This window comes from Callithrix jacchus, chromosome 4 (genome assembly GCF_049354715.1).
Source record: "Callithrix jacchus isolate 240 chromosome 4, calJac240_pri, whole genome shotgun sequence".
NCBI classification, from domain to species: Eukaryota; Metazoa; Chordata; class Mammalia; order Primates; family Cebidae; genus Callithrix; species Callithrix jacchus.
This window is the reverse complement of record NC_133505.1, coordinates 170,336,759-170,363,043: the sequence shown is the minus strand read 5'-3', so window position 1 is coordinate 170,363,043 and position 26,285 is coordinate 170,336,759. Positions and strand designations below refer to the sequence as shown.

Sequence of the window (26,285 nt, the reverse complement as noted above, 5' to 3'; positions counted from 1 at the left end):
TATAACTATCCATGCTTCTACCATTCCCTGTGCTCTTCAATGATACCATCTGGTATCATTCTCCTTCTACCTTAAAGCTCTTCCTTTAAATTTCTTGTAAGATGGGTTTGCAGGTGGTAAATTCTTTCAGGTGCTGATGTCTGAAAATATTTTTATCTCAACTGTTTTTTTTTTTTTTTTTTTTTTTGAGATGGAGTTTCACTCTTGTTACCCAGGCTGGAGTACAATGGTACAATCTCGGCTCACTGCAACCTCCGCCTCCTGGGTTCAGGCAATTCTCCTGCCTCAGCCTCCTGAGTAGCTTCACCTTAGTTTTTGAAAGCTCTTTCTGCTGGCATAGACTTCCAAATTATCAGGGCTTTTTTTTCTTTCTTTTAGTCCTTTAAAGGTGCTGCTCCACTGTTTTGTCATTGGTATTGTTTGCAATGAGAAATCTGGTCCTGTCATAGCTTTGTTCTGTAAATATGTTTTTTTTTCTGGCTGCTTCTAAGGTTTTATTTTTATCATTGCATTTAAGCAATTTTTACTTATTTTTTTATTTCAATAGGTTTTTGGGGAACAGTTCATGTTTGGTTACATGGATAAGCCCTTTAGTGCTGATTTCTGAGATATTGGTGCACCTGTGATCCAAGCAGTAAACATTCTACCTGATGTGAAGTCTTTTATCCCCCACCCACCTCCACTCTTTCCCAAGTCTCCAAAGTCCTTTGTACCATTCTTATGCCTTTGTGTCTTCATACCTTAGCTCCCACTTGTAAGTGAGAACATATGATGTTTCTCATTCCTGAGTTTCTTTCTACATCTTCCCTGTCTCTACTAAACTTTTTGAAAACATGGAATGTTATAACTTTTTAATATATATATACATATATATACACCGCATTTTCTTTATCAACTCATTGATTGATGAGCATTTCGGCTGGCTCCATATTTCTGCAAATGCAAATTGTGCTGCTATAAATATGCATCTGAAAGTGTATCTTTTTCATATAATAACTTCTTTTCCTCTGGGTAGATACTCAGTAGTGCGATTGCGGGATCAAATGGTAGATCTACTTTTAGTTCTTTAGGGAATCTCCACACTGTTTTCCATAGTGGTTGTACTAGTTTACAACCCACCAACAGTGTAAAAGTGTTCCCTTTTCACCACAAAAAAAAACATCTTTTATTTTTTAATTCTGGCCATTCTTGTGGGTAAGGTGGTATCACAGGGTGGTTTGGATTTGCCTTGCCCTGGTAACTATGTTGAGCATTTTTTCATGTTTCTTGGCCATTTGTGTATCTTCTTTTGAGAATTGTGTATTCATTGTCCTTAGCCCACTTTTTGACAGAACTGCTTTTTTCTTGCTTATTTGATTTCCTTGTAGATTCTGGATGGCTTTGGTGTAGTTTTCTTCACTTTTTGCTTGCGGTTGATAATTTTTGAATCTGCATGTTTATAGTTTTCATCATGATTGATCATTATTCCTTTAACTATTTTTTCTGTTCTCCTACGCCTTTAAGGCCTGCAGTTATATATCTATTACATCACTTGAAGTTTACTCATAGTCCACTGATGCTCTTTTCATTTTAATATCTTCCTTGTGTTTTACTTTCTAAAGTTATTATGTCGTCAAGCACATTAATATGTACTTCTGCAGTGTCTAAACCATTGCTAATCCCATCCTATGTGCTTTCACTGAAGACATTATTGTTTCCATCTTTATAAAAATTCAATTTGAGTTTCTTTCTACATCTTCCCTGTCTCTACTTAACTTTTTGAAAACATGGAATGTTATAACTTTATAATATATTTTTCTGCTAATTCTAACATCTGGGTCAGTTTTAATTATATGTGTATTCTCCCATGTGACTCATATGGGAGAAGTTTCCTGCTTCTTTGTGTGTCTGGTAATCTTTGATTAGCTGTCTGACATTGAAAAGTTTGTCTTTTTCAGTGTGGGAGATTTTTGTATTCCTCTAAATATTCTTGAATTTTGTTCTGTGATGCTGTTAAATTTCTTACAAACAACTTGATTTTTTTTCAGTCTTGCAACTATGATTTGGTAGGCATGTCTAGACCAGTGCTATGTCTAGGGCCAGTCATTCCTTGCAACAGAGGTAAGACCTTACCAAGTACTCTACCCAACACCCAACGGGTTGAGTTTTCTAGCATTGTTGATTGAAGCAGTCAGAGTCCCCAGTCCTGTATGAGCATTCAGTACTATTTCCTCTAATCTTTTCAAATGGTTCTTTTCCTAGCTCCAAGTAGTTTCCTCGCATATCTGCATTGGTCTGTATGTACTCTGTTGAATAGTTAAGGGGAACCTTCTATAATTCTTCAGGGTTCTCTCACTTAGAGCTTTATATACTCTGGTACTCTATACTCCAAATGCTTTCGTCCTCCTTGATGGTTTGTTCAATCTCCTTAACTCAGAGAGTCTTCTGAGCTTCTCCTCCCCATGCTACACCTGAAAATGTCCTCAAAACTGTAAGCTGAGCTGTTAGAGGACTCATCTTGTTTTTTCTTCATCTCTCAAGGATCTCTGTGCTTGGTTGCCTGAAAAAAAAAAAACATTACTTTGTTTATTTTGTTTTTGTTTGTTTTTTGTTGTTGTTTCAAGCAGAAAAGCCAGTCTAGCTTCTGTTATTCCTAAAGAAGAGCACTCTGTTAATATATAATTTAAGACTGATGTACACAGAAGGCAAAAATTTTGAAGCACGATGTTTACTGAGTAAATGGTAGTTTGATGCTTTCTATTAAGTAGTTTTTTAAGCTTTCAGAAAGCTTATTTGCAACTTTTATCTCCCTGGACCAAAGTTTCCTAAAACAATAAAGCTATGTTAACAAAGGTAATTTACTAGTAAAGTCCCGTTAAGGTAAGTAGTAAGCCAGTGGTGTGAGTATAGAGAAGTTTCTGTTTCTCAGTGTCCCACTTGTCATCCTAAACTGAAGGACAGACTATTAACAATGCCAAGAGTATAATTGCTCCACATCTTCACCACTATTTGAGGTGTCTGATTACATATCAAGTCCTGGGCATGGTTGCATGAACTTCCATGAAATGGGAGGGATAATGTTATAATCACTTCTTTAAAGTATTTTTCCTGCTAATTCTAGCATCTGGTTTTCCTGATCTTTTTGCTGGATGACTATTTGTTGGATCATTTTAAGGTCAGCAGCTACACAATATTTAAGACTCTGGAGATGACACACATGCACTCTGCAGCGCAGACGAACACTAATGAAAAGGGTTGTGATCAGATCTGTAGTCTGCTTCAGCAAGGAGCCAAGAGTGACCTGAGTAAACAAAGAGAGGAGATCCCATTCTCCATCTGAAGAGCTGGCAAAATCAAATACAGGATTATTAATAAACTAAGTAATGTTATCATTGATGTGTTTCTTTTCTACATCATTTTCTTAATATCAAAGATTCCAGCACGGTCTTCACAGATATACATACAACATTCTTATTCTCTGACCTGTTTCATGAACTTCCTCATAAAGCCTTTCTGGAGCCTCGATGGACTATGACCAGTATCTTAAGTAACAGGGAATTCCATTTTACTGGGAATGCACTGCTAGTCACTAAATCATGGCATGAAAGACTTTCCTTAATTTCTGGGCCTCTTGTAAAACATAAAGTTAAAATGAAAAGAGAAAATAATCCAGAATTTCTCTTGAGTTAATAGTTTTTATTCTTAAATCAAGGTCCAGTTTTTCTCCTTCTTAAATTATCAAATGATCTACTCTCCCAGAAGAGAAATTGATCAAAATGAATATTCAGTTCTGATCAACTATTTCTGAAGACGAGCACCAGTTTACCAAAGTAGCAAGTTCCAATCCAGCTTGTAATAGCCAGTATGCTTTTGTGCCATAAATCCAATACCAGTCAAAAGGGAGAATGATATATTTTTGGCAAAAACATTCCACAGGATTATTAAATAGTGTTGGGCTGTTTTAATGATACTTTAATAACAGTTCAGTGCTAGGAAATATATTTTTTAATATCAAAATGAGTAGGTAATTCTAAAGCAAACTAAGTTATGTGTCTTACTTGTAAGATCCATTAAAGGAATACACACCTTGTACTCCCTAGTTCTCTTCTACATTATATTTCTGTGGAAGTTCAGTTATCAGAGCTAATCAAAGCTAGCTCCCATGAAAGATTCCCAAGTCCTGTGTTGGCGGTGATATGAACTTCCTTTTCTAGTATGACAAGATAAGGTTTTTTTTAGATTTCTAGTTTTTGTTATATTTGACAACTAAAATAAAATCTCCTAATGGTTGAGTCCTGTTAGTTCATTAATTAGCTAGACCCATAAAGCCAATTAATTTTAAGAAGCTGGTGCTAAGGGAAACTGAATAGCTCCAAAGAAAAATGCATAAAAATCCACCCGTCAGTTTAGTTGTATGCTTTAGCCAGCTCACAAGTGAATTGCAGCCAGATGTGGTGCCCAGACAAAAAAGTGAGTAAGAATGCAAGCAGCAATATTAACAATTGGGTCTTATGTGTGACATAGATCAAGGTAGCTTTAAACTAACAAGAGAAGACCATAGGTAGAAGAATAAAGAACAAAAGAATACAGATCAAAGTGATGCTAGTTTTATATTTTGATATAGCCATTATAAGGAGTATGTATTAGTATCCAATAGCAGTTTTAATTTGCATTTTTCTGAAGAAAAAAAAAAAAGAATCTACAGCTATGTCCCCCCTGTTGGGGGTGGGGTTGGGGGTTTGTGTTTAGCTATTTATATCTACTTTAGCTGTAAAAGAAGAAAAAAAAAGAATACAGATTAAAGCATGACTATCTGTAGCACTATTCCGTGGATATCAGGTAGAAACTGTCCACATCTCATGTAGTCATTAACTTAGTTCAAAGTTCTTAGGTGGAAGTTGTCTCCTTCTGAAAATTATCTGTTTCTGGAGGGTTCTAAAAAGCTTCAACTTGAGATCTTTAATAAAAAAAAAAATCTTCTAGTGAATTGAAGATAGTTTTTTACTCTGTAATGGAAACACATGAATCCAATAATTGAATTTTACTCTTAGAATTTTACTACTGTGATAGTTGTTAATAGCCCTTGATAGTATCCTTTCCACTGGAGCTTGGGAGCTGTCTTTCTCTGGTGTCTCCTTCAGAAGACCAGGTATTTGAATTCTAAGTAACATAAAGAATGTTGAGGAGGACATTGAGAAAAGGCTGCTTGCACTTGTTGATACAATGGGAGGTACTACAAAACTTCCAGCAATAGTTGGCCACATCTACTTGCAACCGCGTGGTGTCTAAGACTGGAAGTGGTATCACAGACATATGAGCCTACCTGTCACTAATCCATGGGGACAGAATCAATGAGTCCTAGAAAGAGGTGACCTTGTCACTAAAGCCTTGTGTCTTACAAGTTCTAGAATCCCTGAAAATTTTGTTAATTTGAGTTTTAGAATTTTCCTTGTTCTTTCTTCCTTTCCTGGAGATCGGAGATAATGTAGACAGTAAAGTTTCCGAGTGAGGCCAGAGCTTTCTGAAGCTCTTTGTTACTAGTCCCAGTAAAGTGCAATCCCTTGTTACTTAAGAGATTGGTCATAATACCCAAAGTCAGAAACACAAAATCAAGTCATTTTTTGCTATTATGAGAGTTGTAGCATTTCAGGAAAAAAAGGCATCAGTCCATCTTAAGAATATTCAGACAATTTTCAAGATCCATGGGTTCTTCCTCTGGAGATTCAGCCAACTGGGGATGAATATATCAAGGAAAAGAAAACATACAAATAGTTGTATCTGTACTGAACATGTACAGACGTTTTTTCCTGTGATTATTCTCTAGACAGTACAGTATAACACCTATTCATATGGCATTTACATTCTATTAGGCATTATAAGTAATCTAAAGATGATTGAAAGTATACGAGAGGGTGAGCAGAGGTTATATGTATATGTTACACCATTTTATTTACGGGACTTGAGCAGCTACGGATGTGGGTACTCATGGGGGTCCCAGAACCAATCCCCATCAGCCTTGAGCCTTCATACTATTCCATTTTGTGTGAACTTGATCTTCAATTATAACAGCCTTACAGTACTCAAATATTCTTTAATTTGCTGACCATTCTTAACTGGGGCTCCCACAAAAGTCAAAAGCTCTCTTTGTTTCCGAGACAGCGGACTTTGCTAAAAGCATAGACAGTCCTACTGTACATATTAACCTTTTTATCTCTTCGGCCAGTCTGGGCAGATTTTTGGCTCTGTCAAGGCATCTTTTTCCAGGAGTGAAATGAGATTTGTTTCAGTTTAGCTTACCTGATACTATCCTACTTCAGTCTTAATCTATGACCCATCAACAATCAGTCTGCATTTTCTAAAGGAGCTTCTAGTAAATTTATTAGGAGTATGGATAGTTCACAAGCAGAGGTTCAGGTTTCCCCTTCTTTGAGGTAACAGAAGAAGAGTAGTAGAATTTAAAAGATTCATGAATGTTAAGTATATGAGGGGTAAAGAGTGCCAGGCGAGGTAAGCCTACTTGCTGAGCAATGTTGTGAATTTTTAATGAGCAACTAAGATTGTGCAACATGATTGGCCAAAAAAATCACAGAAGACCCCAACATCAAGTCGGCAACATGTCCACTAGCTTAGCTGTGCGGGTGCTGCTTGTAGACGATATGCACAGGTTCTTGCTACTGAGTCATAAAAGCTGTTGGTCACTGATGACTTCCCTGGGCTGAGTCAGAACACAAAGGTCTTGTCTCTTAAGTAAAAAGTGTGCAGAGAGGATTAGGTGAGCAGAGTGGGGGCTGTTAAATGGCTAACTTGAACTCACACAAAGAAAACTTGTTCATGTTTAGGCTTCTGGGAAGGAGGTCTGGTCACCGAGAATTTGGTTAAGTCACAGAGTGGTGTGACAATTTCAGAAAAGTTAGGAACCCACTGTCTGCAGTAACAAGTGAGACCCAGAAACGTCTTCATTGTCTCTTAGTTAGTGGCCTGAGCAAATTTTGAAGGCTCTGTAGTCTGTGCTAAGTAAGAGATTTAGCTGCTTCGGATAAAGCATGTCCCAGATAATGAAGTTTTTTGTGACAAAATTGTAGCTTCTCTTTGGAAACATGCTGCCCCTTCTAAACTAAAACAGTAAGTAGAGATGCAATCAGTCTTAAAGCTTACCTCATCTTTTGAACACAACAAAAGGTCACCTACATATTGGATAAGAATAGAATTACAGGGAAAGTTAGGGTCATAGTTAAGGTCATGGTTAAGGAAAAGTAGGCGATGCCTTAGTAAATCCTTGGAGCACAGCAAACTAAAGATTCAGCTAATTTTCCCAGGAGAAAGCACATATTTGCTACGTAGATATAAAGGAACATGAAAGCAAGGAAAACACAAACAGAAAATATACATTCTTAGTAGTCACCACAGACAAAACCAGCATTTGCGTTTTGTTCTGCAGGGAAGGAGGGAACAACCATTCTATTTATGGTCCTGAGGTCCCAAACAAGTCTGCTTCCCCGCCCAGTATTGTTGTGCCTTGGTTTGTTTGTATTTGGTTTTGTTTCTGTTTGTTGTTGCTTGTAGTGTTTACTAGGAGGGGTTAAGAGTGTTACAAGAATTGGTACAAGATACAATGAGTTGTTGTTGTTGTTTTTTTATTAAACCTTGACTATTGGCCTGGATCTTTCTCCAACTTCTGGTTTAAAAGGGAATTGTACACGTTTGGGTAGAGAATCATTTCGTTTTTTCCCTTTAGTTTCTTAGCTCTTGCAAGGCACTTTTTTTTTCAGTGCTCTGTTTACAGAATCTACAAGTGTCTTTAACAAGAGTCTTATCAACTCAAGCTTTTTAAAAATTGAGATGTAATTCATATGACATAAAACTCCTTATTTAAACGTGTACAATTTGTCATTTTTAATATATTCGCTATGCTGTGTGACCATCACTACTATCTAATTCTACATTTCCATCACCCCAAAAAGAAACCCCTGACTTATCTGCAGTTAGCTCCAATTCCCAGTTTCACCCATGCCCTGGCAACCATTAATCTATTTCTGTCTCTATGGATTTCCACGTTCTGGATATATCACATATTGACATGCATTGCTTAACAATGGGAATATGTTAGGATAAACATGTTGTTAGGCAATTTTGCGGTTGTGCAAACATCATAGAGTGTGCTCACACAAATCTAGATAGAGTGGCCTACTATAAACCTAGGCTACATGGTATAGCCTGTTGCTCCTCGGCTACAAACCTGTTCGGCATGTTACCGTACTGAATACCATAGACCACTGTAACACAGTGCTATCTGTATATCTAACCACAGTACATGGAAAGAAAAACACAGTGCCGTATTCTCATGGGGCCACTGTCACACAGGCCGTCTGCTGAATATCCCGTCGTAGGAATAAATGGATAAACTACATTGTTCATCCACTCATCAGCTGATGGACCTGTGGGTTGTTTCCACATTTTTGCTATTTTGAATAATGCTGCTATAAACATTTGTGTACAAGTTTTTGTGTGGACATTTTCTTAAATCTCTTGGATGTTTCTAGGAGTGAAATTTCTGGGTCATATGGTAATTCTGTTTAACTTTTTGAGGAACTGCCAAACTTTTCCGCAATGGCTGAACATTTTACATTCCCATATAAATGTATGAAAGTTTCCACTTCCCTGCATCCTTACCAACACTTGTTATTGTCTGATTATTATTATTACTACTATTATTATTGGCAACTACATAGGTGTGACCTGGTGTGTCTCTGTGATTTTCATGAGCTCTTTTCCTGAGCTTTTTAGCCATTTATACATCATTTTTGGAGAAATATCTATTCAAATCTTTTGCCCACATTTTAATTGGGTTATGTCTTTTATAGTTGAAATGTAAGGATTCCTTATAAGTTCTGAAGACTAGATCTTGAATACTGAATACTATAATTACTTTCTCAGTCTGTGAGTTGTCTTTTCACCTTCTTTTTCATCAAATTCACCAAAAAACAGACCCCCACAGTCTATAAGGCTTTTCCCCACAATGCAAGTTTGCTTAAGTCTTCAGAAATTCTAGAAGCAAGGTTCTTTTAAAAAGTGGTATTATAATATTTATTAGTCAAAGCAATAATAATTTTTCATGTAAAATATCTATTGTCACCTAAGCATTGGAATTAAAGGAAGGGTGAAAAGTGGTGATAATTTATAATAAATAACACTTTTGCATACTGAACAAACAGAAGGCATATTATTAGCCAATATAACTATTACAAATCGAATAGACTCTCATAGTTCCGTGCACTAAGTAGCCCTAAGAGAGTGAAGGAGTCTATTAATTTCCCCTAATGCTAAATGAAAATTTCAAGATACACTTCTTTTTGTGTCTAACAAGCAACAACATGACACCAGCCAAGCCCCATATGCGGCACTAAACTTTGTCCCATGGTTGGTCTGAAATAAGGACAACCAAAGCCTACAAATTAGGTTTAAAGTCCCAACTCAGAGATCGGAAATGTAGGGCCCTTGGGCACTAGCAGACAGATGCGGACATTTGCCTCCAATAGGGTAAGTACACTTCATTTTACATAGTAGTTTTGTTCCCCAAAAGTCATATGTAAATCATGCTGTTCTCAATCAAACCTACTTCACATGTGCCAGAAATTTTGCTGTTTAAAGATATGTTACAGTAAATCTTTTTAAAGACAAAGAACCCTTTTTGAATAGTAACTGCTCTGCATTACTCTGTATTGTAAATTTGGATTTTCAAGTAACCCACTTTCTTAAAATGGGGCACACCCTGCAATGAAATGACAGCTGAACAATACAGATTATTCCACAAAGATGAAAAACACGGGATCAGCATGTACTAGGGTGTAGCTTCGGTTTCTTCGTTTTTAAGGAATGTGTTGGGTCTGGAAAGGATTCAGAAATGTGCAGCTACGAAGACCAAGTGAGTGGAAACTAAGACCCTTGAGAAAATGTTAGAGGATTTAAGCTTATTTAACTTGGAACAGAGAAAGCTAAGACCCAAGCTGCTCGCTACCTTCAGAAATACATGATGTAGGGAGAATATTTTATCGTGAAATAGGAAGTAAACACGGAGAATGTAAATCATGATTATGGCTACCTAAGAACGAGTATAAATATGAACAAAGAATGCAAAGAAAATGCAATGATGAAAACAGTAGTTACACTGGTGAAATTGTGGATGAAATGTGTTTCTGCTTAAAACTTTCTTTAACGTTATTATAATACTATAACAGAAGCTATAAAGTATATGTTACTATATAATATGTTATATATATAATCTTACATATAATATATAAAACGTAGAGTGAAGTCAGCTTAAGTAAATGCTCATAAGCAGCCATGGACAAGGTAATTAGCAGGGAAGGAGAAAGACCAGCTCCACTCCTTCCCAAATCAGCTCCCTTCCCGACCCTTCTACCAATGTTGGCGTCAAGGGTCCCAACATTTCATTACTTCCCTGGGCTAGCTGGGGACATTTTGCACTTTCATTTACTGATTAATTCAGCAGAGATCTGTGGACCCCCTGGTCTACGGCAGACCTGCTAGCAACTAGGAATGCAATCAGACCGAAATGCACATCCTACAACCCCTGCCCTCACTGAACCTATGATATTGAAAGAGACAATTATAACAAAGGATAAGTGTGGAGAAGAGGATGCAGACAGAGAAAGGAGAAGGGGAACTGAACCCACATTTGTGGGACTGAGGAAGGCTTTCTAAAGGAAACCACAAAAAGGCTGGCTAAGAGGACATGCTGGGAGCCCCCAGGACCTGTAGGGGAACCGCAAGAATATTCAAGGAACTGAGGTGGAAATGGTGACAACCAGTGATGAGCCTGGGCAGGTGAGACATTGCCAGACTGTGCAGGAAACTCTAAGTCATCCTAATGAGTCTGACATTTCTCCTAATCCTCTTGGAGGGTTTTAACCAGGAGAGTGACATGCTGAGGGTCACCTTTCAGAAAGATGAATCCAGACGCCAAGTGGAGAACAGATTGGAGGACAGAAATACAGGGGAGGGGAGGTAACTCCAGCCAATGCAGCAAAGATGAGCTCAGCGGTAGGACTGGACAGAAATGGGCAGATTTCAGAGTAACCAGGAGGCAGGAAACTGCATTTGGAAAATGGTTGACTGTGGGGAGAAGAGGGCAGGGACTCTGGAATGTCACGTATTTTTGTGAAACAAGCGAAGAGAATCAGAGAGAATGGCATGGGTGGTCCTGAAGTTCAGGAAGAGCCCACGGCAGTAAGTTTCTGGGTGGCAGGTGAGGGCAGGAACAAAGTGTACTTTGAGATCCTGGGCCAGAAAGTGTGAGTTTAGTAAGAGATACGTACGAATGGGGATCGTGGGAGCAAGTAGAAGAAACTGCGTTCAAGCATCACCTCCGCAAGGAATTCCAAACTCATACACCGGATGACAGCAAGGGAACTCTGATTTTTCAGGCTGCACACAGCCTCGAGAAGGAAAAACAAGGGACCCAAGGGCAAGAGCCAGTGCAGTTCTGGGTTCACGGCCACCAAGGATGGACTTACAGGTAGAGTGGCCCTTCCTCTATCGAAGCCCACACATTCCCTTCCGTGGCCATCAAAATGTCACCACTGCATCCTGCACAGCCACTTTTCATTTCGTGAGCACCTGTGCAGCCAATGCCTACTCTGTGCAAGGGCCTGCAGATACATGACAAGTACAGAACAGTCCCTGTCCTTAAGGAATCCCCATCTAGGAAGAGTCCAGGCAAGCAGAACAACAACCATGACAATGTACAGAGTCCTGAGGTCAACACAGCACAGGGGCCATGGGCGCATGAGGCGTAGGATCAGAAGGTCCCAGGCACTAAAACGCTCAAGCTAGGTCTTCAAGGTCAGTTTGGACAGTAGCTACATAAAATAGAGGGAGAAAAAGTTCCTGGGCAAAACATGCATGGAAGAGAGACCTGGAATGGCCACGGAGCTGGGGAGCTGTACCCTCAGCTAGAAGGTGGAACATGAAGGAGCAGAGAGTGCTCGGAGAGGAGATTGTAGACTAAAGCAAAGGGCAGGGCGTGTAGCCCTGGGATTCCATGCTCAGGTGGTAGAACTCTCTTGGGAGAAACTGAAGGAGTTTCCGGCAAAGAAAGAACTGATTCAGGTGTGCCTCTTTCAGGTGTACTGACACTTTGTCTACAGATGGTCAGACACAAAGATACTGGTCACAGTTATGGCATATTTCTCAAATATGACAAAGGCCTTTTTAATTCTGGAAACGATCATCAAGAGATATTATGAAATAGATATTCCTAGACTTTTATTTTGTAACTACCGTCAATGGGTAATGTGTGCACCTGCTTCAGAGTTCTAAAAGTACAAGGTTGGAATCAAGAGAAAATAAGCCTCCCTTCCCTGCCTAGACCCCACCCCCAGTTTCTTCAAGTTTCTTATGAAACACTTCAAAGAGATAGTCCTTCTCTCTGTCTCTGTCTCTGTCTCTCTCTTTCCCGACCCCCAAAGTCTTCTCTTACACAGATGGTAACACATTAATCATAATGCTTTGTTGCCATTTTCATATAATATTTCTTGGAGATCATTCAGTATCAGTACATACAGAGTTGCTTCATTCTTCTTAGCAGATGCTTAATTTTCTCTTCTGTGAATTTATCATAATTCATTTAACCAGTTTCCTATTTTCCTATTGATGGACTTCCAGTCTAATGACACTCTTTTGCTACCATAAAAAAGTGCTACGATAAATGTCCTTGCACGTGTGTCATTTTGCGTAAGTAAGAGAATGTGTGTAGGGTAAATTCTTGGAAGCTGGAATTGCTGAACTCTCAGTTCCTAGAAATGTATGCATAGTTTTAATTTTGACAAAATGTTACTTACTTGTTCTCTATAAAGACTGTAAAACTGTATACTCACCAAAGCAATTAGTGCCTGTCTCTCTCTGCATCACTGCAAAACTCTTGAGATACCAACCTTTTTGGTCATTGCCGTTTGCAGGTAAACAATGTTATCTTAGATTTAGTTCCACTGCATCTTACTGTGAGCCAGGTCCAGGTCGGTTCTGTTCCTGTGGTGAAGAGTCACATGATCTTCTTCACTGTGAGAGATCATACCTTTGGCCCATTTCCCAGTGCATAATCAGAAACTTTCTTATAGATTTGTAGAAGCTCTTTATATGTTAAAGAAATTAAGCTGTTTGTGAAATAAGTTGCAATAACTTTTTTCATTTTTCCATTTTTCTTTTGATTCCATTTGTGATACTTTTGCCATGCACCATTTTCTTTAGTTTTATGTAATTAAACTCATCAGCCCATTTTTTCATTTCTCTGTGCCAAGAATATTTTGTAAGGATTATCCTGTATTTTCTTCCAATAATTTTTATAATTGTATTATTATACATCTAATTTTTTAATCAGGAACGAGTTTGGATATAAAACAGGAAATCTAACTTTATTTTCTTCCAGATATTAGGCTACAATTGCTTCAACATTTCCCCAATTTTACTGGATATCAACATTTTCCTCATTTGAAATCCCTCCTTTATAACACACAAGATATCTAGAAGTATTTGGGCTTATTTTGTTCCATCTCTCTATTTATAATGTGGATCATATTATTTTAAATTTAAGGAATATTCCTTCTCTTAATTCTCCTATTTCAAAATCTCCTGGCAAAAATTTGTGTGTTTATTTTTCCATAGAAACCTTAAAATCAGCTTATCTGGCTTTGAAAGAAAATACTCATCAGTAATGTTATTGAAATCTCATTAAGTTTATAGATTGACCTGGAGAGAATTAAAGCTTTAGGATAATAAGTCTTCCTATCTAAAACAGAATAAACTTTAATTTGTACAAAACTGATTTTGTGTCTTTTAATACCATTGAAGATATTCGTCATATAGATGTGCAAGTCTTTTAAAATCATACCTTTGCGTTTCATCTTTTTGCTCACTATTGTCAGGCCTCTTCAACTCTATCTCTAGCTGGCTTTGTTTACAAACATAGAGACTGCGGATGGCTGCACATTGGTTTTGTATCCAGCACCTTATCTATATTTTTCTGTTGGTACTTGTGAATGTTTAGTAAACAATCATATCATCTGCAAATAAAAATAATTTTCTCTCTCTTTTCCAACTTCTACCTCTCTCAGCACTCTCTCTCTCTCTTCCTCCCTCATCATATAATTTTGGCTAGACCTTTGATACAATGCTAAAAAGTGGTGATGATAGGTGGATGGATATACTTTTCTATTGCTCCTCACTTTAATAGAAATATATCTGGTACTTTCCTCACAAGCACTGGGATAAGATACGTGAGATAAGACATACATCTATCCCTTTATTCCTCCTATAATTAGGAATGTACATGGAATATTGACACCGTTGGAAATAATCTTGCCATTTTTCTCTTTTAATCTATTGAAGTCAAAAACTGTATTAGTTTTCTTAATTAAACTACTCCTGAATTTCTGAAACAAACTCTATTTTATTTATTTTATTCTTTAATGGTGACACTGAATTTTGTTGCTACTATTTTATATAAGATTATTGTTTCTGTAGTGTTCTGCTGGGATGCTATTTTGGTCATGGTTAGCAAAATGATGCCAAATTCATAAAAACGTTTTAGAAATCACGCCCTTCCCCTTTATATGGTCCAGAACATTTTAATCGTGTTGGAATCATGTACTCCTTGAGTGCTTCATAGAGTTTCCCTATGAAATAACCAGGGCCTGGTGTTTCTTCTGAAAGCTAATTCTTGATAGCTTTCTGCATTTCACCTACAGTAACTCATCTCATTAAAAGTTTCCTATTTATTTGGGGTCAATACTAGTAAATTTTTCTGCTTAGGGTCTCAAAATATTTATACAGAAATGAAAAGAATAATTTGTTATGATTCATCTTCTTATCTGTAATTATCCATTATTTATTTACGCATTTGTGTTTTCTCAACGTTTGACTCAACTCAGTTTGTCAACAGTTCATCTTTTTTTATCTCCTTATTTCAAGATCTAGCTTTTAGATTATTACTTCTATCAGATTTTGTTTTTAATGCAGTTTCTGTTCTTATCTTTACTAATTTCTGTCTCCTCCATTCTTTATTTGAATACAGATTTTCTGCTTCTTGAGTTGGATTCGTCATTGACCTCTATTCATCTCCCTTTAATATTAATGCATGTATTTAAAACTATCGATATTACTCGTCTGCCATCTTTTGTTCCCAAGTTTCTTAGAAGAATTTTTTCCTTATTTTTCAGATATCCTCCAGTTTCAGTTTTTATTTCCTCTTTCACTCAATAGCAGCTTACAAGGGAAATATTTTGGTATTAGCATTATTGTTTTTGTTACTGTTTTATTCTTCCTTTATGAGAGTTAGGGATTTTTTTGTTTTTAATTTCTAGTTTCAGTGTGATCAAAGAATATTGCATACTATTTCTACTCTGAAAATTAGTATGATTTCTTTGGTGAATTTTTGTGAATATTTTAGTGATACTTGGAAATACATATTCTGTTTTAAGGGTACAGTATTGACATCTCAATTAGATACGCCTTATTCGGTGTGGGGGACCTTGGTCTACTGGATCTGTGATGTATTGAGAAAAATAATCGAAGTTTCCCTTCCTCATTAATGTGTCTGTTTCTCGTATTTCTGTTAACATGTATATATAATATTTTTGTTTTTAATATTGATGCTGTGTTATTTGGTAGACAGACCTTTTGTGACATCTTTGTTGCTGATTGTATTCTTTGCTATTTTAAGCATCCATATTTGTCTAAATGTTTCATGCTCTCTGCCCTAAAGCCTGATATAAAATGAGGAACTTTGGATTTACTTGTGCTTGCATTTGCTAGGAATTTATTTATTCTTTTATTTTAAACCTTTCTGATTTTCCTCATGTTTGCTCTGCTCTTGAAGGCCTCCTTCTGTCTGTGCAGTTGCTGTGAAGCCGCCCGAGGCCCACTGGGAATGTTTTATTTTTAGATTGTTTTGTTTGGGTTTCCAAAGAATTACACCTTTTATTAAGTCCACAGCCTCCTAAGATATCTGTATTATGTCAATTTGCATCAGGTTCTCCTGGAATTCCATTTGACCCTTTTAATCTGTAGAGTTTTGTTTTCTTTTACTCACAGAGTATCTTCTTTAATTATTTCTTGAAATTTTTTTTCTATTCTACTTTTTTGATTTCCTTCTTCAGGGACATGAATCACTCATATATTGAAAGTCATCTGTCTTCCAAATATGCTATTCTTTTTTTTTTTTTGAGACAAAGTCTCGCTCTGTCACCGGGCTGGAATGCAGTGGCATGATCTCAGCTCACTGCAACCTGTGCCTCCCAGATTCAAGTGATTCTCCTGTCTCAGCTTCCCAAGTAGCTGGGACTACAGGCACGTGCCACCACACCCAGCTAATTTTTGTATTTTTGGTAGAGACGGGGTTTCGCCACATTGGTCAGGATGGTCTTGATCTCGACCTCATGATCCACCAGCTTCAGCCTCCCGAAGTGCTGGGATTACAGGCGTGAGCCACCGCGCCCGGCCCCAAATACGTTATTCTCTATGTGATCTTTAGTTGAACTCTGTATTCATGTCTGTTTTGTTTTGCTGACGTTTCTGATCCTGTCCTTCTCTCCAACTGTGTTTCCAACACTGCAGGTGCTGCTTTGCGCTGCTTCCCATCAAACACTCAACCACCATGGTGAGTCTCCTTCCTCTCTTCACCTCTGGCCTGAAGCCCACTGAGGCCAGGCTCCCCTCCCTTCCCACCCTCTGTCTCACCTCACAGCTCAGGTCTCTGCTTCCTGCTCCACTGTTGTAGAAATTACTGCTTAGATGATTTCATTCCTGTCTTTGCTTTTATTTTTAAATCCACTTGTATTTTTTGGTCATAACTTTCATCTGCTTCATAATAATATTGCATTTTTTTTAACCTGCCATTCGTTTTGCCATTTGCTCTGACCCTTTCTTCTGACAATAGCTTTTTGTGCATGAATGTGTCTTGTAATTCATTGATTTCACCCACCTGGTGCCACCCCAGTTCCTTGCAGAGGGTCACGAGGCAGTATCTGTGCAGGCCCTTTCAAACTCTCTGAATGGCGCATTATGAAAATACAGCCAGCCTTTGTGACTGTTCCTTCATCCCCATCCACCTTTCCTCCCTGTAAGCAGAGGACTTAGGGGAAACTCCCTTTTTCCTGGGACAGAACCGTTGGATTCTCCTCTCCCAGTGCCCCTTACCCTTGCCCCAGAGTACTGTGCTGTGGGCATTCAGCACTCAGAGTGTCCCAGCCCACATATTCCTGAGTGCAGGCTTGACTTCCCATGCACTCCTTTACTTACTGGGCTTCAAGTTACTCGTGTCTCAGTTCCTCCAAAGCTGTGGGGGTGGAGGAGGGGGGTTTCTTTGTTCTCCTTTTTGCTTGTATATTATTCCTTTTCTTTTTATTTTTCCTTTTGAGATGGAGTTTCACTCTTGTTGCCTAGGCCGGAGTACAGTGGTGCTGTCTTGGCTCACTGCAACCTCTGCCTCCCTGGTTCAAGCAATTCTCCTGCCTCAGCCTCCCGAGTAGCTGGTATTATAGGTGTGCACCACCACACCCAGCTAATTTTTGTATTTTTAGTAGAGACAGAATTTCTCCATATTGGCCAGGCTGGTCTCAAACTCCTGACCTCAGGTGATCCACCCACCTCGGCCTCCCAAACTGCTGGGACTATAGGCATGAGCCATGATGTGCAGCCATTTATATAAGACCTCTCAAAGGAGAGGAGGCAACACCTTCTTTACACCAACCCCTGATTTCCAGAAGTGCGCATACCCTCCCACAGAGGTCTTTGGAAAATCATTATCTAACATACATAACTATTCTTTTATTCATCCAATACATGGTTAGAGCCTGATGAATATCCACTGCTGTACTAAGTGCTATGGATATTGCCTGACGAAGTGGGAGGCTGGAAGAATTGACATTATGGATTTATTTAGTTAGTTAGTTTTTGAGATGAAGTCTCACTCTGTTGTCCAGGCTGCAGTGCAGTGGCACCATCCCAGCTCACTGCAACCTCTGCCTCCCAGGCTTAAGTGATTCTCCTGCCTCAGCCTCCTGAGCAGCTAGTATTACAGGAGCGCATCACCACTCCCGGCTTATTTTTGTATTTTTAGTAGAGACGGGGTTTCACCATGTTGTCCAGGCAGGTCTCTAACTCCTGACGGCAAATGATCCACCCACCTCGGCCTCCCAAAGTGCTGGGATTATAGGCATGGGCCACCACGCCCAGCCTGGATTTATTTTAAAAGAAACAGTATGAAAGCTATGCTTGTGGTGCCTCTGATGGGAGGAGAGGACTATTTAGGGGTCTGCTTTTAGCTGGTAAAGGTCCAAATACCAAGAGACATTTAGATTGGGGTCCAGTGTCATACCCCATAGACGTCAGCAGCTGAATTTGAACAAATCCACAGATGATCAAAATTCTGTCCTGGAGCCAGCAATTCACTCTGGTTGGAAATGTAAGCCCCAGGCAACAGCTGCTTTTGACCCCCACCCTGGCATGCAGTCTTTCTCACAAATGGCCCTCACAGCTGGGAGTTTCAAACAGTCTATTCTTTCAAAGCAGTTGTTCCCTAAAGCATTTGTCCTGTCTGCCCAGGATTTTTCCAGAGCCCGGGACCCAGGTTACTGGAGGGCCTGTTCCACACCGAAGCACAGGCCAGCTGCCGGCCTAGGACCAGCAGTGATTCTGAGGCCAAGCCCAAATGCTATCAACTTACTTGCAGCTGTCCTTCCCAGAAGCTCAATAGGCCCTCCGCGTAATTCCCCTACGTGTTCAAAAAAAAATCTGTCTATGCTATGGTGAGAAGACTCACAGACTCTGCTTTCTTCTGCACCGCTCTGAGAACAGTGAGAGAAACTGGACATCCAAACAGACGATGTGAAACTGATTTCTCATTAAAATAGAAATTTTAAACTTAAACGGGAAAACGCCATCCTTTTAGGAAATATTGCCTCTTTAGGGATCTAGATAACTTGCACGTATCAAGCATTCCCCTACATTGGTATTCCCACAGTGACTGAATCCTGGAAGTTTCAAATATTCCTCTTTTGAAAACAAAGAACCAGGGTCACTGATTACCTCAGGTGGGAAAAGAGCAATGTGAGGCTATTATGCAAGTGTTTTTGGACAATCAGCTATTTCAACACAAAAGAAGACAGAGGTTCTTGATTAGATGAGCCCTGATAATTAAGGGTGATCTTCACCGAGGGAAATTGATTCCATTTATGAAAAGTCATCTCACCTGAAAAGGATGCGCCGTAAGCAGAATGGGGCTCTTCAAGGAACCTCTCTAAACAGGAAATACTATTTTCACTTCAGTTTAATTTGACGACAATCATATAATAATATACATGTTTTTGTTTAATGTTCATGCATGTGGGTTTTCTGCAGACTCTTAGAAGACACTATTTTCTGAGTATTAGCCTGTCAATCTCCAACTTGTTAAAGGTGAAACCAGTGGTGATTAAGACTATGTGAAATCCCTTTCTCAGTTTAAAAAAAAAATCCAAGGTGTTTGAGAGAGTCACTGAACTTCATGAATGTATTTAGAGCCAAAACAAAAGTATCCATGTATGCAACAGAAAAGACCAGAGATTCTGAAGGTACTTAAAATTGCTTATAAAATGTATAGATAATCAGAAGAAAAGTATTCTTATCCAAATCAACTCAGCTTAGGGTTCAAATTTCCAAGATAAATAAAGATAAGCACAGAATGCAATCTGTCATTCTGCATGATATTTTTTCCTTTCAAGTAAACCGAAAACTCACTGGTGAGTTTTTACTCCCACTGCATGCCCTCACACCAAACGACACAAGCTCACCTAGAGAGCAGATGACAGAGGAAAGTATCATCTACCCAGCACTCATGATGGTGACCAACAAGCGTAACGAATGCTCTCAACAGTCCTCTAAGCTGCAGATCTGTGTCTACATTCAGCAAAGGGAAGTCCTGTTTCCGAATTCGCCCATCTTGGTGGGCGAGCAGGAATGACAGCACAGGGACAAGGGGCTGCCACGTCTGTGCTCTCATCACTTGCCACACCGACCCTGCCACGAATCTGAGGATGCAATTACAGTCACATTGGTGTGTGCCCCCATGATGAAGTGATGGCGGCCGCGTGGTGCGATGGTGAAGAACAGCGCCATGGGGCTGCCTGCCTGAGTACAGATCTCACCATACTTCTTCCTCAGGCGATTTCATCAACTTCCCTGAGAACGAACTCTCCTCCCAGCACCGGGATGGCAGCAATATCACACCTGGCTCTGGAGTTGTTACGGGAATTCGAGCTGATGCAGAGACGGTGCTCAGCACTGAAGAAGGCGCAGCCTTTCTTTGTTTGACTTGGCTCTACCATCCCATCCTTCTAAAGGCAACTTTGCCAAAACACGTAAATTCTGTGACTTTCCAAAGCAAATTGTTTAAAAAACATGCCCAGTGTTTTATTGTTTTTTATTTGTGACTTACTAGAATGTAATTTTTACTGCTTGTTATATTCAATCTCTACAATGAAGTCAAAAGAGAAGTTACACAATCTCAATTTTCCATCCACCAAACTGTGTGGACTGACGAACTCTCAAAGCAAAAGTTGTTTTCAAATCACAAGGGAAAAAAATTGCATTTTATTCCTGTTAAGGCAAAACAAACAATGGCAGCATTTTTCAAGACAGATTATGGAGAGATGATAGATGGTAGGTAAGTGAGATAGATGACAGACAAATGATTTGCAGATAGACAGACAGATATGTGGTAGACAATAGATCTGAGCCACCAACATTTAAATGCAGATATGATACAGAAATAAAGCAATAGCATCTTTGAATCCAGAAACATCACTGGATGTCATCACACCTCTTCCCCATCGCACTTGACCCCATTTTACAGAAAGCTGAGCCTGTGGGGGGTTGAGTGACTGTCCCATTCACATGAATTGTTAGCAGAGACAAATGAGACTTGAAATCTATTCCCATCACCAGCAGTGCATTTGGCCACCACATTAGAACTTTCTTCCCTCCCTCCCTCCCTCCCTCCCTCTCTCTCTCTCTCTCTCTCATAAAGCTAGGTCGTGTGGTAGGTGTCTTTATGCCCTCTTCATTGCAATGCTTCAGATCCTACTTGCTCCTGGGTCCTCTTACTTTACAAAATCATCTCATTCTTCCCTGTCATCCACTATTCCACCCATAGAACTGACCTTTAAAAATGTATGCCCCAGATGCCTCTCAGTAGCTGGTAACCCTCTGCTGGCCATACATTATTGTTACTCCCGTTGGGGATCCAGCTCACAGGGTAGGGTTTCTGGCTCTGGCTGATGGATATTCCATTCCCAAAGTTCCTTGGAACAGAAGAGGCCTACATGCCAGTGTTGAGGCCACCTCTCCTCACACAACGTCCTGTCCCTCCTTGCCTGGCCACACATTTCACGTCCCTGAACCATCTCTCACTCACCCTTGCCTGCAGAGTCCCAGTGTCATTCTCCACACTCCTTTGCTTCCCAACATTTTTAGAGTATCTAGGGGGCCCCAGAACATCATTCTGTGAGGGACTTTGAGAAGACCTGCCGTGTTTTCCCAGCTCCTCTTTCGGCCTACCGAGTCCTTCGCTCCTCCTTTTCTTTGCCTGTCACCTATCTGGGGATCTGCTCACCTCCCTCCCTTGGCAGGTTATCACTCCTAACCTCTGTCTAGCTTTATTTCTATTCTGTCACCAGCATGCAGCTGCAGCATTTGGTTCCAGGGACAGCTGACATGGTAGCCAGTGACATGATCTTTACAGTAGCTTTTATTAACTCGCCCAAATGGCTTAGTAGATTTAGCCAAATTACTTGAAAACTGGGTGTCACAAAAGCTTCTAAAAATATACTGATATAAATCTTCTGATAAAATACTATGCTGAGCATGTTTAGGCTTCCACATGTCAACATGGGGAGAAAACAGTCAGTATCTCTACCATTTGACTTGAAAGTTAATGAAACAAACTTTTTAAATGCCCAAATAAGACCTTTCTCATATGACATGTTGAATTATAGAAACACAAAGTCCTTAGGCTGAGCTCCAGGAGCTATACCCTTCTGCTTTCCAGACCAAAGGCTGGTCCGCGCTATCTGTAAAGGCCCAGGCAGTAAACCCTGTGGGCTTTGTGGCCCCACGGTCTCCGATGCAGCCACCCACTGTACAGTTACAGGAGTGGCAGTGACAGATAATGTACAAAGTGGGCCTGCCTAGTTTCTGATAAACTTTATTTACAAAAACAGGCAGTAAGCCCGATTTAGCCAGCAGGCTACAGATTCCAGACCCCCGCTCTAAACTAATAGGATATTTCATCAGGGAGAACCACAGCCTGGGTAGAGAGCTGCAGTTATCTGCAAAACACTTTTCGATAGGTACAAAGAACCTCTTTACCCACGTATTTGGATGGAGGTTCAGTCTCAGGGATAAGCCCCTGTTCAAGTTATTGAAGATTAAATTTTAAGAAAATACCAAAAGAGAGCAGTGGAAGAAAGGCTGAGCACACAGGGGACTACAGAAATGCCACACAAACAACAGTGTCAACAGCTGCTGACCTCGGATTAGAGAAGAGCTCAAGAGGAGGCTGCTGGTAACCTCCTGAAAGGGCAACTGATAAAGAGATGAAGATGTGGACACCAGCCCTCAACAGATAAACATCCAAATAACTGAGGAACACCTCAGTTCAAGGAGGAGGCACCTAGAGGCCTGGCGACAGTACCTTGCGTCTGTGGGGCTGCACACCCAGGTCGCAGGACTTGGGAGAACTCTCCTCCCTCTTCCTTCTCCTCCTGCTCATCCTCGTTGTCAATATTCTTTAAAGTTGCTCTTTGTTAAAACATTATGCTGTACACCTTACCAGCAGTACTTAATGAATCTTGACCACACCCATGGGAGGTGGGGATGTCTAATGCTATTCTCATCCTGCAGATGAGAAAGCTGAGACTCAGCCAGCTCAAAAACCTGACAACAGTCACTTAATTAGGAAGTGGCAAAGTCCAGATTCAAACCCAGACCTCCACCATCCAAAGTCCATTCCCTTCATTTAAAAAACTAAAATGTTGCTCCTTTACTTTGCAGTTAGGCCTATGAATGCTGTTCAAAGATGCTCATGACCAAACGCTATCACCATCTGGGCCCATTATGAGCATTTTATTGGTACCACAAATAGCTGTAGATGCAAAAGGACACCAGCAACTTCACCCTTGCCAATTCCCCTCTGCAGAGGTGGGAGGTTAACAAGCTCACCCATTGTGCCCGGAGCTGAAGCATTTAGTTAACAGCTGGGAAGACCTGCTGGCCTTACACTTTCATGCATATGTATAGCATCACCCTCACTAGCTTGTACATTTGTTTTAGTGGAATTTTTTTTTACTCTCTCTCTGCAAGGAGACTCTGGAAGAAGCCAGCGGGAGGGCACACAGGCCCCAGCCTGGAACTGTCTTCTTGGAAACAGCCGTGGTACAAACCAGAATCTGTTCCTAAGGAGATGACAAAGGCTACATTCTTCATAGACAGCCAGATATAAAATTCAGCTTACAACAAAAAAATGCAGAAAAGACTATCCCATCTATTACCTAGAGTTTACAATGGGCTAGGTTTCTGCAATCAAGCAAAATCATCTTAGCTGCCACTGATCTTCCACTGGCACCTAAGATGATTTTGCATCTAGTTAACTCCCCAGCTGTTAACTAAACGCTTCAGCTCCAGGCACAGTGGGAAGCATACTAAAACATATCTTTGTCAGAAGAGGCTTTTAAGCTGGACGCAGTGGGTTTGGTCTGTAATCCCAGCACTTTGGGAAGCCAAGGTGGGCTTCTTGAGGCCAGGAGTTCGAGACCAGCCTGGGCAACATGGCAAAACCCCATCTCTACAAAAAAAAAAAAAATTAGCCAGGTGTGGTGGCATGCACCTGTAGTCCCAGCTATTCGGGAGGCCGAGGCCCGAGAATCACTTGAGCCCAGGAGGTCGGGATCATGCCACTGTACTTCAGCCTGGGTGACAGAGGGAAACTCCGCCTCAAAAAAAAAAAAAAAAATGAAGGGGCTTTCATTCCAATAAAATGCCTCTTGGAATTAGCAGGAGCCTGGCTACATTTCCCAGATGAAAGAAGTCTCCTCCTGCTTATCTCAGCACACCGGGTGTGGCTATTTCCAACTTCATTCTCTCAGTTTTCTCAGAGTCCAGAGAACCTTTCAAAGCCTCAAACTTGTCAGGTTGAAATTGTCATATGCTCAAACGAACATGTGTGAGTGTCTAGCTACACAGTATGTGACACATAAAGAAACCAATTCTTGTGTCAAAGCTTCATAAGAAAAGACAGGCAGGAAGGTGTAGAAAGATTTCTTATACTGAAACTTCATAATTGAAGGCAGGAATGCTCTGAGATGTCTTTTCCAGAGTATGCACCAACACCAATATGTTCGGGTTTCTGCTGCCCTTCTCCCGGGCCCAGCCCCTGCCTGGCCTTCCCCACCCACTCCTAACCCACGTCTAGCTCTCCATCCTCATGGCATTACGATATGGTTCAGCCACATTAGAAAAAGAAAAGAACACTGCAAAACAGGGTATCCACTAAAAATACTCAAGAAAACCTACTTGAGCTTCCCTGAGTGGAGGGACTGGAGCCTTATTATTGATATGCCTTTCTATTATAGAAAACGTCACACACATCCATCCCAATGTACTTGTGGTCAGGTTTCCACCATGATCCATCCACCAACGATCCTGCTTTGTCTAGCACGCCACCCACTTTCTGTAACTTAGCATGTGGCTGCCATGAAGATGGCGCCCATTCTTCCTGTACCCATAGCCCTGCATGAACTTCCTGGTGCCCTTTCACTCGGACACTGGGTTCAGCCATGGGACTATGACATTCAAGCAGAGACTTTCGTGGTAATTGCTCCCATGACCAGGCTGGCTCCCATTCAGCCATGAGAGTATGTCTAGGCTGGCGTGCTAAAGAAGAGACATGTGGTTACCCTCGTTATCCATCCAAGGCCATCCTAAATGAGCTGATGGCCAGCTGACACCTGCGTAAGCAATTAAGGCAGAAAGGAAAACTGCTCAGCTACATCTAGCCAAGATCAATAGAGCCACCTAGCCAGGCAGCCCAGAGTTGTGAACAACGAAGTTCTACTGTTGTACATATGCCACTGACATTTTATGGTTATTATTATAGACAACCAATGCAAGTCTATACTAAGCACTGGTTCTTCCAGTGCTTCTTCCAGAGTCTCCTTGCAGAGGGTGAGAGAAAAAAGATACTTTCTTTATGAATATAGCTGCAATGCCATTATTGCATACTTAATAATTCCTTATTACTGTTATATTGAAATTTGTCTTACTCATTATTTATCAAACGGGAATACATAATCAGTGTTCAAATTTCTAATTACCTCACAGGTACCACAGGGTTTTTTAGTAGTTCATTTGGATCAGGATGCAGAGTGACCCACACATTGTGTTTGGTCGGTTAAGTGTGTCTCCTGGTTGTCTATGATGACAGACTCCCCTTCACACAGGCACGCATGCCCTCTATTCAACGCCTTTCTTCTGCAGAGCTGTCACACACCGGATTTTGGTTTTTGTGCTGTAATGGGAACTGCCACTTAGATAATTCTGCCCTTAGGTTTCCCTATACATGGAAGTTGGATCTAGAGCCTTAATCAAATTCAGATTTAATTTTTGGGGAGATGGGGGGTCAAGACTACCTCATGACTGGTGCCATTTTCCCCAACAGGAGACACACTATACCTGGTTGTCTCTTTTTGTGATGCAGCAGCCATTGTTGATCATTTCTCACGTCCACTTATTCATTCATTCACTCAGGTTTGAAAACTCGTAATAGTCTAATCCCATCATTCCGTGTTTATTTGTTAGAATTAAAACTTTAATTAAAAATTTTCTCCTCAACTGTAATTTGAGTACCCAGGGTATAACTTTTATATAGAGGACAGAATTAAATCTTGATTTTTTTCTTTATTTATTATTTCTTAAAATTACGTTTGAGTTTATAGCCAGTCATGGTGGCACACCCCTGCATTCCCAGGGACACAGGAGGCTGTGACAGGAAGATCACTTGAGCCCAGGAGTCTGAGGCCAGCCTGGGCAACACAGTGAGATCCCATCTCAACAAAAAGCAAAAAGGGTTACTAGTTTCTTTCAGTGGTGAAGAATTAATTGGTTTTTCTTTCTTTTTTTTTTGGTATTATTAGAAACTCATGGATATAAATATATTTAATGTGCAGTCCATTGCAGATATTATTAGTACTGATATTCAA

At 40.1% G+C, this 26,285-nt stretch overlaps 1 long non-coding RNA gene across 3 annotated transcripts in view; it reads right to left on the bottom strand.

The window, feature by feature from the left end:
• Positions 1-467: 467 nt before the first annotated feature.
• LOC128931859 (uncharacterized) overlaps positions 468-26,285 on the bottom strand; it is a 131,766-nt gene continuing 105,948 nt past the window's right edge. For all 3 annotated transcript variants that reach the window (XR_008480915.2, XR_013534952.1, XR_008480914.2), the window contains one exon: positions 468-2,539. This is a non-coding gene — a long non-coding RNA (uncharacterized LOC128931859). The remainder of the gene's footprint in view (positions 2,540-26,285) is intronic.